Source organism: Saccopteryx bilineata, chromosome 2 (assembly GCF_036850765.1).
Source record: "Saccopteryx bilineata isolate mSacBil1 chromosome 2, mSacBil1_pri_phased_curated, whole genome shotgun sequence".
Classification (NCBI taxonomy): Eukaryota; Metazoa; Chordata; class Mammalia; order Chiroptera; family Emballonuridae; genus Saccopteryx; species Saccopteryx bilineata.
This window is the reverse complement of record NC_089491.1, coordinates 383,902,851-383,914,089: the sequence shown is the minus strand read 5'-3', so window position 1 is coordinate 383,914,089 and position 11,239 is coordinate 383,902,851.

Sequence of the window (11,239 nt, the reverse complement as noted above, 5' to 3'; positions counted from 1 at the left end):
CCGCCCTCTTGTGCTTGTTCACCCCTCTGGGCCTGGGGTTCCTCATCTGTCACATGGGAGGGGTGAATGAGATCTCTAAAGCCTCTCTCCTGCTCTGGTATCCCTCTTTGTATATGGAAATGTCATTGTCTTTTATGAATCCTTGCAGAGGCAGAGCCCTTAAATTAGTTTAGATTTGAAAAGATAATAAAATAATATACTTTTAAAAAGTGAGATTAAAATAATTACAAAATAACTTTTACATGTTTTTATAAATTTGTATTTAATGGTTGTATGATATTCCTTCCTATGATAACTCACAATATATATAACTTTACATCTGTTGTTGGCTATTTAAGTTGTTGCTAATATTTTGCTGTTATATATATTACATATATAGAGTTTTTCTCTTCAATTCTCATTTAGCTAAAGGATATGAAAAGTTTAAAGCTTATGGAAAAAGTTTTTAAAGTTTAATTTTAAATGGAATATATTGGGGTGGCATTGGATAATAAAATTATATAGGTTTGAGGTGTACAGTTCTATAATACATCATCTATATACTGCATTGTGTGTTCACCCGCCCAAGTCAAGTCTTGATGGAAAAGTTTCATTATTTTTTAAGTTTTTATTTAACAATAATAGCCTCTCTTTGCTAAGTGAAAATCATTAGGAAAATTTATCTGGCTAGGAACAGATTAATAGATATTACCACATCTGGGGAAAACATTCTTATTCTACTTAAAGGCAATAATAATTATTACAGCCAGCCTGTGTTGTCTGCTTAGTAGATCCCAGGTACTGTGCAAAGTGTATAGTACTCATTTTACAGATGAAGAAGACTTGCTTGATGTCTTACAGCCAGGAGTCAGTTGAGCTGGGGCTTTGAGCCCAGTCAGTCTGATGCCAAACCCTGTGATGCTCTTAACCAGGCAGGTATCTGAATGTGGTCTTTCTCTTCTTTTCTTTCCCTTTCTTTTTCTGAAGATTTTATTTACTCATTTTAGAGAGGAGAGAGAGAGAGAGAGAAGGAAGGAGGAGCAGGAAGCATCAACTCCCATGTGTGCTTTGACCAGGCCAGCCCTGGGTTTCAAACTGACGACCTCATCATTTCCAGTTGATGCTTTACCCACTGTGCCACCGCAGGCCAGGCTGAAGATGATCTTTGACCACCTGCATCTGCATCATCTAACCAGGTCTTGACCACATCTCCCGAATCAGAACTGTGGTGGAGCTAGGAATCTATCTCCCTTCTTAACCGTTTTGCCAGGTAATTCTTTTACATATTTATTAAAACCGTTTTTTTGGTTTAAATTGTGAAATATATCACACAAACAACAGATTTAATAAAGCATATGCACAGCTAAAAAAAATAATCAAATAAACACCTAGGGACCCACCCTGCCGGTTGGCCTATTGGATTCTGGGAGAGGTGGAGGAGGGTGACGGGGGGGGGGGGGGGGGGGGGGGCTGGGTAGAAGTTGGCCGGGAGGAGACCTTGAGTGCCCTGGGTGATGCCTGTTGCAGAGCTGCTGACAGACCCTGGCTCTCAGAAAAGACAGCACCCAGCGGGGAAGGGGCCTGCAGAGCCTGGAGTGACAGCCAGGAGGGGCTCATCTCAGGCAGCTGCTGCCACTCCTCTGTGAAAACTCGGGCTCCAGTTTCAAAGAAAACTTGCTCAGAAAGACACAACTACACACAGACGCTCACACACCACGGCCCCACATAGTCTTGACTTTTAGCAAGCTCAGAGACCGTCCTGCACTTGCCTGAGAAGTGATGTCATCGGAGTTTGTTCCTGGCTCCCTCAACTGCCCAGCCTTATCTCTGCTTTGCAAGGCGTCCTGCACCAAAAGAGGAACCAGCTGGCTCCACTCAGGGCTGGAGAGAACCACAAATGACTGCCTGAATATTCTGGGAAGCCTCAGCCCCCCGAGGATTTCCCTGGGCACATTCTGAAGCTGATTTGGGAGCCATCTCGGCACATTCAAGTTACCTAATCTTTTACAGTGTGTCCGTAAAGTCATGGTGCACTTTTGACCGGTCACAGGAAAGCAACAAAAGATGATAGAAATGTGAAATCTGCACCAAATAAAAGGAAAACTCGCCCAGTTTCATACCTATTCAGTGCAGTTCAATGTGGGCTCACGCACAGATTTTTTAGGGCTCCTTAGGTAGCTATCCCGTATAGCCTCTACAGACTTGTCACTGACTGATGACCTATCAGAACGGGTTTCTCCACCAAACTGCCGGTTTCCTTCAACTGCTTATCCCACCGAGTAATGTTATTCCTATGTGGTGGCGCTTTGTTATAAACACGCCCATATTCACGTTGCACTTTGGTTACGGATTCGAATTTAGCGAGCCACAGAATACACTGAACTTTCCTCTGTACCGTCCACATCTCGACTGGCATGGCCGTGGGCTGCTCCGCTGTATACACGGTGTTACGTCATCATCTGCGCATGTGCACATGCTGCCACATCATCCTACAGAAACTGGGTTTTCCTTTTATTTGGTGCAGATTTCATATTTCCATCGTCTTTTGTTGCTTTCCTGTGACCTGTCAAAAGTGCACCATGACTTTACGGACACACTGTAGTTAACTTGAACAGCAGAATCAGATCACCTTAAAAAGTACCCCTTTTATTTATGTATTTTTTAAAATTAATTAATTAATTATTTTTAGAGAGGAGAGGGAGAGAGAGGAGAGACAGAGAGAGAGAAGGGGGGGGAGGAGCTGGAAGCATCAACTCCCATATGTGCCTTGACCAGGCAAGCCCAGGGTTTTGAACCGGTGACCTTAGCATTTCCAGGTCAACGCTTTATCTACTGCGCCACCACAGGTCAGGCTAAAAGGTACCCCTTTTAAAGGTACAATTCAATGAGTTTTGGCAAATATGTACACCTTTCTAGCCAGACTTAAAGTCTTCCAAAATGTGTAATTTCTGTGGGTTTTGATCCTATGAGTTGAAAACATGACATTGCAATGTTTTCCATTGAGGGAGCGAGATGACTGATGGCCACCAGGGAAGGTCCGTGTTCAGCCGGGCTGCCACAGACTGTCAGCCGGGCTGCCACGGACCCGTCAGCCGGGCTGCCACGGACCCGTCAGCCGGGCTGCCACGGACCCGTCAGCCGGGCTGCCACGGACCGTCAGCCGGGCTGCCACGGACCCCCGTCAGCCGGGCTGCCACGGACCGTCAGTTGGGCTGCCACAGACCGTCAGCCGGGCTGCCACGGACCGTCAGCCGGGCTGCCACGGACCCCCGTCAGCCGGGCTGCCACGGAGACCCGTCAGCCGGGCTGCCACGGACCCCCGTCAGCCGGGCTGCCACGGACCGTCAGTTGGGCTGCCACAGACCCCCGTCAGCCGGGCTGCCATGGAGACCCGTCAGCCGGGCTGCCACGGACCCCCGTCAGCCGGGCTGCCACGGACCGTCAGTTGGGCTGCCACGGACCCCCGTCAGCCGGGCTGCCATGGACCCGTCAGCCGGGCTGCCACGGACCGTCAGTTGGGCTGCCACGGACCCGTCAGCCGGGCTGCCACGGACCCGTCAGCCGGGCTGCCACGGACCCGTCAGCCGGGCTGCCACGGACCGTCAGTTGGGCTGCCACAGACCCGTCAGCCGGGCTGCCACGGACCCGTCAGCCGGGCTGCCATGGACCCGTCAGCCGGGCTGCCACGGACCGTCAGTTGGGCTGCCACAGACCCGTCAACCGGGCTGCCACGGACCCGTCAGCCGGGCTGCCACGGACCGTCAGTTGGGCTGCCACGGACCCGTCAGCCGGGCTGCCACGGACCCGTCAGCCGGGCTGCCACGGACCGTCAGTTGGGCTGCCACGGACCCGTCAGCCGGGCTGCCACGGACCGTCAGTTGGGCTGCCACGGACCCGTCAGCCGGGCTGCCACGGACCCGTCAGCCGGGCTGCCACGGACCGTCAGTTGGGCTGCCACGGACCCGTCAGCCGGGCTGTCACGGACCCGTCAGCCGGGCTGCCACAGACCCGTTGCATAGTTGGTGGGCGGAACTGGAAAGGGAGCCCAGGATTTCGTGATGCCCGTTCTCCATTTGGATCCACACACCTTTCTGAAGTGCCTTTTTAGTTATCAAATTGGGATACCGAGAAAATAAATTCAGAATGAGGCTTCTGACTTGCTGCATCACAAAGTTTTAGTCCAGATTTTCAAAGATAATGAAGCACATTTAATCCTATTGCTGCTCATAAAGAACATATCATGATTAATGTTTGGGTGAGAGCAAAAGGACTGTTTTGTTAATAAATAAATTAAAAATAAAAAAGAACACTGGGACCTCTCCTATGCCCAACTGATGGCTACCCCTCCTCCCCTGTCAGGAAACTACTATTCTAATTTTTGTGGTTTTCATTCCCTCGTTTTCCTTTATAGTTTTACCACCACTGAAAATATCCCTAAACCATAGTATTGTTTTGAAAAGTAAGCCCACAGTTGATGCTTCCTGCTCCTCCCCCCTTCTCTCTCTCTCTCTCCTCTCTATAATGAATAAATAAAATCTTAAAAGAAAAAAAAGAAAAGAAAAGTAAGCCCACACTGGGCACCATCAGGAAATAGCAGTGAAGCCACTGTTACAGGAAGGCTCCCTGGAGGAGAGGACCTAGGTGGGGTCTGGGACAGAGGAGGGATGCAGCTTTCCCAGGAAGATCTCACCCGGGGAATCCGTGGGCGTGGTCAGGGGATGACTGCTAATCACAGTGGGGACCAGTAGGCGGGGCTGTAGTTTGAAGGTCAGGCAAAAAACGTGCTGGGAGAGGCGTTGCCTCCTATTCTGCTCATTAGGGCCTCCCTCAAGTTCTTAGAAAAAGATTAAGATGGAACACTCCTCAGGGAGAAGTGAGCATTTTGTGCCGATCCGGGGGTCAGGGGAATGGCACCTCAAGATGAACAAAGTAGAAATAATCTGTCCCAGGCTCACCTAGGGAATCTGTGCTCATTGTGTCTGCACCACCTTGTGCCAATCCAACCACCTGCCCTCCAGGTCAGAGCACAGGGGTCACCTGGGGGTTTTCTTCACCGCCCTCCTGTTTGCATTTTCTGTTTCCGTGTTTGGGTGGCTTCCCGTTTCTTGGTGAATTCTCTTGTTTTTGTGGAGCACATCGGTCCGTAACTTTTAGAATAAAGGTACAGGGGAGGCATAACTTTGAGTCCCTGCTTGTCCATAAATTTCTTTGTTCTACCCTCTACACCTGCATGTTTATCTGGTATAGAATTCCAGGTTGGAAATACTCAGGCTTCACCACTCTGGACATAGTGCTCCACTTCCGCTGGCTGCCCAGATGTCTGAGGCTGTTCTTATTCCCGATTCCTTGAAGGAGACTGGTTTCTTCTTTCTGGAAGCTTGTAGAATCCTTGCTTTTTCTCCAGTGTTCTGAGGGTTCCCGGAGGTGTGCCTGGGTGTGAGTCTGCCTTCACCTGCTTGGCCAAGTTTCCTCGGCCCTTTTGGTCCAGCAGCTCATGTCCTTCAGTACTAGAATTACTTTGTTGACATCCTCTTTCCTATTACTGGTGTTCTCTTTTTTGATACTTCTCTTTAAACATCAGACCTAGATGGTCCTCTCTACTTTTCCCTTTTATATTTTTAAATTTATTTTTAATTTATTTTTTACAGAGAGAGAGAGTCAGAGAATGGGATAGATAGGGACAGACAGACAGGATCGGAGAGAGATGAGAAGCATCAATCATCAGTTTTTCGTTGCGACACATTAGTTGTTCATTGATTGCTTTCTCATATGTGCCTTGACCATGGGTTACAGCAGGCCGAGTAACCCCTTGCTCGAGCCAGCGACCTTGGGTCCAAGCTGGTGAGCTTTGCTCAAACCAGATGAGCCTGCACTGAAGCTGGTGACCTCGGGGTCTCGAACCTGGTTCCTCCATGTCCCAGTCCGACACTCTATCCACTGCGCCACCACCTGGTGAGGCTACTTCTCCCTTTTTTAAAAACAGACTTTACTTTTAGAGCAGTTTTAGGTTCACGGCAAAATGGAGCAGAAGTACAGAATTCCCATATATCCTTTATGCCCAAACATGCACAGCCTCCCCATTATTGTTGTGAGGCACCAAAAGCACATTTGCCACAACTAATGAATGTTCATCGACACACCATTATCACCTGAAGACCAGAGTTTACATTAGGGTTCACTCCTGGTGTTGTGCATTCTATGGATTTGGACAAAGGTGTAATCGCATGTATCTACCATTACAGTGTTACACAGAATAGTTTCACTGCCCTGAAAAGCCTCTGTTCTCCAGCTGTTCACCCTCCCCTCCCTTCTAATCCCTGGCAACCACTGATCTTTATACTGCCTCAATAGTTCTGTCTTTTCCAGAGTATCATTACATCGGATTCATACCGTATGTGGCCTTCTCAGTGTGGCTTCTTTCATTTAGTAATATACATGCAGGGTTCTGCCACACCTTTTCATGACTCAATAGCTCATTTCTTTTTAGTGCTGAATAATATTCTAATGTCTGGGTTGTCTGTTTATCCAGTCACCTACTTACTGAAGGACATCTTGGTTGCTTCCAAGTTTTGGCAATGATGAATAAAACTACTGTTGACATCTGTGTGCAGATTTTTGTGCGGACATGTTTTCAACTCATTTGAATAAATATCCTTAAAAATTTTTATTTTAAAGTCTCTTTCTTGCTCTCATGTTTTGCTCTAATTTTCCTAAAAAAAAAAAAAAATTGGCAAAGCTCTAACTTTGAATCTTTTCATTTCGTTTTTAATTTATATTATGTTTTTTTTACCTCCTAAAACTTTTTTGTTGATTTATTTTCTGAATATTGCTTTTAATAGCACCCTGCTCACATTCTGTGGGAGCAGAAAAGCTTCTCTTCTCTCTCGGAGGCTGCTGCTGGTTATCACTGTTGTTTGCCGTCTCAACTCGCATCACCTCTGCCCCGATGTGCTTTTCTCTTTGGTTTCTTTCGTCTTCGTTGTCCCCTTTCGAGGCTTTTCTCAGACGCCCCGTGAGCCTCCAGCTGACTCTGATGCAACTTAAGGTTTGAGAGCTGCTGCGAGGGGGCCTCTCCGTCTCCCTGAAGCTCATCTCAGCTGAGACCCCACAGAGAAAAAAAAACACACATCTCAGTGCTTTTCCCCTGAAGAACCAGAGCTTCTCTCTCCCCCTGAGAGGCCTAGCCCCTTTCCTGAAGGAAATGTAATAGGACAGTAGTTTGAGAGGTGTTTTCACAAAGTGTTCTGTTCATGCCCCTGCTCCCTTAGCCTGTTTATTTGCACCACCTGCCATGCCTACCCCTCTGCCAGGGCCCCTGTCATTCCTGTTTAGGTTGGAGAGAATCCTGACACCAGCCCTTGGGAACCTGGCGCTGACCTTGGCTCTCCTTACCTGCTGGGCTGACTTACGTTGAGGCCAATATCCTGGCTTTGAGCAGAAATGATCGCTCCCTTGGGGAAGCCTGCCTCAGGCCGGAAAGGCCCATGTGCGAGGCCAAGCCATCTTGCCATTGTATTGCTGCTCCAAACAGGAAGTGTGTGTTTGTGTAGAGGGCCGAGGGCATGAAAAGGGCAGGGGAACCCAAGGGCACGGGGTGTGGACACAGAGGGGTGAAAGCAACTCATATTTGGAAGGGGCCCTATTTTCTTTTCAAATAAAGTTGTATTTTTATTTCAGCAGCATGTAAAATGATATATCTTAATATGTATTTGATTAATTGCACTATCATTTGGTCATTCAGAAGTTCTTTACAGACCGGCCTGTGTCTGAGAATGAGGTGGGTATATAAACAAGGTGATCTCACAAAGAGAAGAAGAAACAACAACAGCGGTGGTTTGCAAGTGTTGGAGCCTTACTCTCTGTCAAGTACTCGCTGTATGCTCTCTCTTTTAAGTATCAAAATACCTTACGAGGCAACTTTTATTATAATTATGAGTCTATTTTTTTAATAAATGCGAAAGCAGTGATTTGGACAGTTTGCCCACTATCACAGCTTCAGTGTATTGCAGGAAATAAGTTTCAGAGCCAGGATTCAGGTCTATTGATGACTCTGTAGCCCACACTCTTGAGCATTACACCATACGACCTACATGGTAAATATTTAATAACTTAATAACTTTCCTTTTTTGAAAGAGGGAGAGAGATAGAAAGGAATAGAGAGGGGGGAGGATAGAGAGATGAGAAATATCAACTTGTAGTGGCATCACTTTAATTTCTCATTGCTTCTCAGATGTGCCTTGACTGGGGGTCTCCAGCTGAGCCAATGACCCCTTGCTCAAGCCAGCGACCTTGGGCTTCAAACCAGTGACCTTGGGATCATGTTGATGATCCCATGCTCAAGCCAGTGACCCTGTGCTCAAGCTGGCAAGCCTGTGCTCAAACCAGCGACCTTAGGGTTTGAACCTGGGCATCCAGCTTTATGCTTTTCTCGCTGCACCACGACTGGTCAGGCTATTTACTCACCCTTGACAGAAGCTTCTGTCAAGACTGTAGAGTTAACTTAGCCCCAGTAGCCCCAGATTTGGACACACAGCCCTCCCCTAGAACCCCCTGTGTCAGTTAGCTGTTGTCAGAATTATGCTGTGTACCAACCACTGCTAGACCCAGTGACTTAAAATAGCAATGCCTGAATCTCAAGGATCAGTAGGTGGATGGTAGGTCTGCTTCAGGCTGTAGGAGCTGGGCGTCCTCTGAGCTAGGCTGGGCTGGCGTGTGTGGGTCTACTGTAAGAGGCACATCGTGTAGATTCGGCTCCTTGTTCAGGGACTTCCTATGTGTGTTAGTTCTCAGACTTGGCTTGAGGTGGGAGCAGGTGTCTGGGGGAAGCTCTTTTGGTAGCAATGGCAGGAATGCAGAAGGGCACATCTCTCTGTGCAAACACATTTCATACCCCTGTTTGTGGCATGTCTGTTACCATCTCATTGTCCAAAGCAAGTCGGTTGGTTGAGTTCAAGGTCAAGGGGCTGGACTACAAAGTCATATGGCAAAGAGCGTGGATATGCAGTGGTGGTGGTGAGGAATTGATGCTGGTGATTCAATCTACTGTAGCTGCCCAAACCTAACTGCTGCTTGCATAGTACGCTTGTAAATTAACGTGTGTATTTGTGCACATGCAGTTTATGGAGTTACTATTATAGAAATCATAAAAGGATTATATGTACCTTGTAAAAATCTAAAGTTTATAGGCTAGTGGGAGAGGTAGACAACAAGAAAAGATAAGAACAACTATGAAAAGGGATGATAGAATTTATTTAGTTGACTTTGGGCCTAAAGATTGTAGACACATCATAAGTCTCTTGGGATAGGTCCAACATCTTTCCATAGTTAAAAAGAGGTGTTTGTTCCCTTGTCCTTAAAGTATCTTGAGCTCACAGAATTTGAAATCGCATCTTATCCTGTTAAAACAGCGTTCAGCATGACAATGTCAAGAGCTCGGTGATGTCAGGTTTATCACTGATCCTTAAACATCTTTGCAATTTGAGAATTCCTTCTTAAAATGATGGGAAATCCGTTCAAGTGAAAGTATTAGTTGTGGGAGGATGCTGTGACTAAGAATGGTAGCATTCTTCCTTTAGATTTTCTCAGCTGTAATTGGGAACACAGCTCTCCTATGCCTGAGCTGATGAAGACCTTCAAGTCAATTGGAATCATAGGAAAATAGTCGTAGGCACTGCCGCACCATCTCTTTCCACATCCAATAGATTCCCTGGGATTCCTGGCAACTTCTAGGGTAGTTAACCTTGGTGGCCGTGAGTTTCTTTCTCCTGACCTTGGTTGTCCCTGGTTCAGCTCTTTGCTCTGCCACCTTGTGGATCTCTTGGGAATTGCATCTTCTACTGTGAGCCCTGCGGACTCACCTAATTGATCTGGCTGCTGCTTTTCCTGGGAAGGAGGGTTGGGGATAACAGAGAATTCTCCCCATCAGAATGATGCTCACAGCAAGGTGACTTGGCCTTTTCATTTTTCCTATAGTCTTCCCTTTTTGGACAATATCCCAAGGGGCCCAAATGAAGGGCATTTGATGAATGGTCCTGCCAGCATGACACCTGCAGGTCCCTTTCAACCTGAGACCTTGAATCAGCATCCCCAGGAGGTGGGGTGGGGGTGAGGTGGGGGTGGGTGGGTGGGATACAGGCCCCTGACTTGCTTTGGTAGTACCTCTCCAGTCCACTAGAGGTTCCCTTTTTATTTTTTTAAATGATCAAAATAATACAGAACAAACTTATTTAGAGCTTACAGCCCAGTGGAGGAAACAGATTTTAAAAAGTAAACAAATTGAGTCAGTATTTATACATTAGGGCATTAATGGTGGTGGGGGCAGGGAACCTTCATTAAATAGGCTGGTAAAAGTAGGCTTGCCTGAGCAAGAGAAATTCCAAATAGAAACCCGAAGGATAAGAAGGAGCCAGTCATTAAAAGAGGGAGGGAAAGAATGTGCAAAGGTTCTGAGGTGGAAAAGAGCTCGTTAAGTTGAAGTCACTGAGATTGATTGGAGTGGGCTGGGGGAGTGGTCTGAGCGGGGTTAAAAGGACAGCAGGCGCTGGGAATACAGGCTCCTTAGTTTTTTTATTGAATGTATTGGGGTGACATTAGTTTATAATATGATACAGGTTTCAAGTGCTCATTGCCCCAAGCAAAGTCTCTTTGAGTCCGGGGTCTTGAACTGCATAGACAGGATGTTGATTTTGTTCTGAGTCCAGTGAGAAAATAAAGAAGAATACTTTTTGTTCTCTTCGAAACAGTTTTTATTCAACAACTGTAAATAAGGATAATATTCAAAGAAGACCAGTAAGCCTCATTCTGATAAATACGGCATTTTAAACTTAGCAAAAAGTAACATCTTTTGGCCTGACCTGTGGTGGCGCAGTGGATAAAGCGTCAACCTGGAAATGCTGAGGTCGCCGGTTCAAAACCCTGCGCTTGCCTGGTCAAGGCACATATGGGAGTTGATGCTTCCAGCTCCTCCCCCCTGTCTCTCTCTCTCTGTCTCTCTCTCTCCCTCTCTCTCTCCTCTCTAAAATGAATAAATAAAATTAAAAAAAAAAAAAGTAACATCTTTTGTACATTTGATTAATGTTGCCCTCGTTAGGCTTACCCACAAAATTAGTACAATGCTCCCCCCTCATTGGCTTTCTGAAGTTTGTTACCTGTGGTCAACAGTGGTCATGTCTATGATCCTATGCTCAAGCCGGTGACCCTGCACTCAAGCTGACGAGCCCGTGCTCAAGCCAGCATCCTCAGGGTTTCGAACCCGGGACCT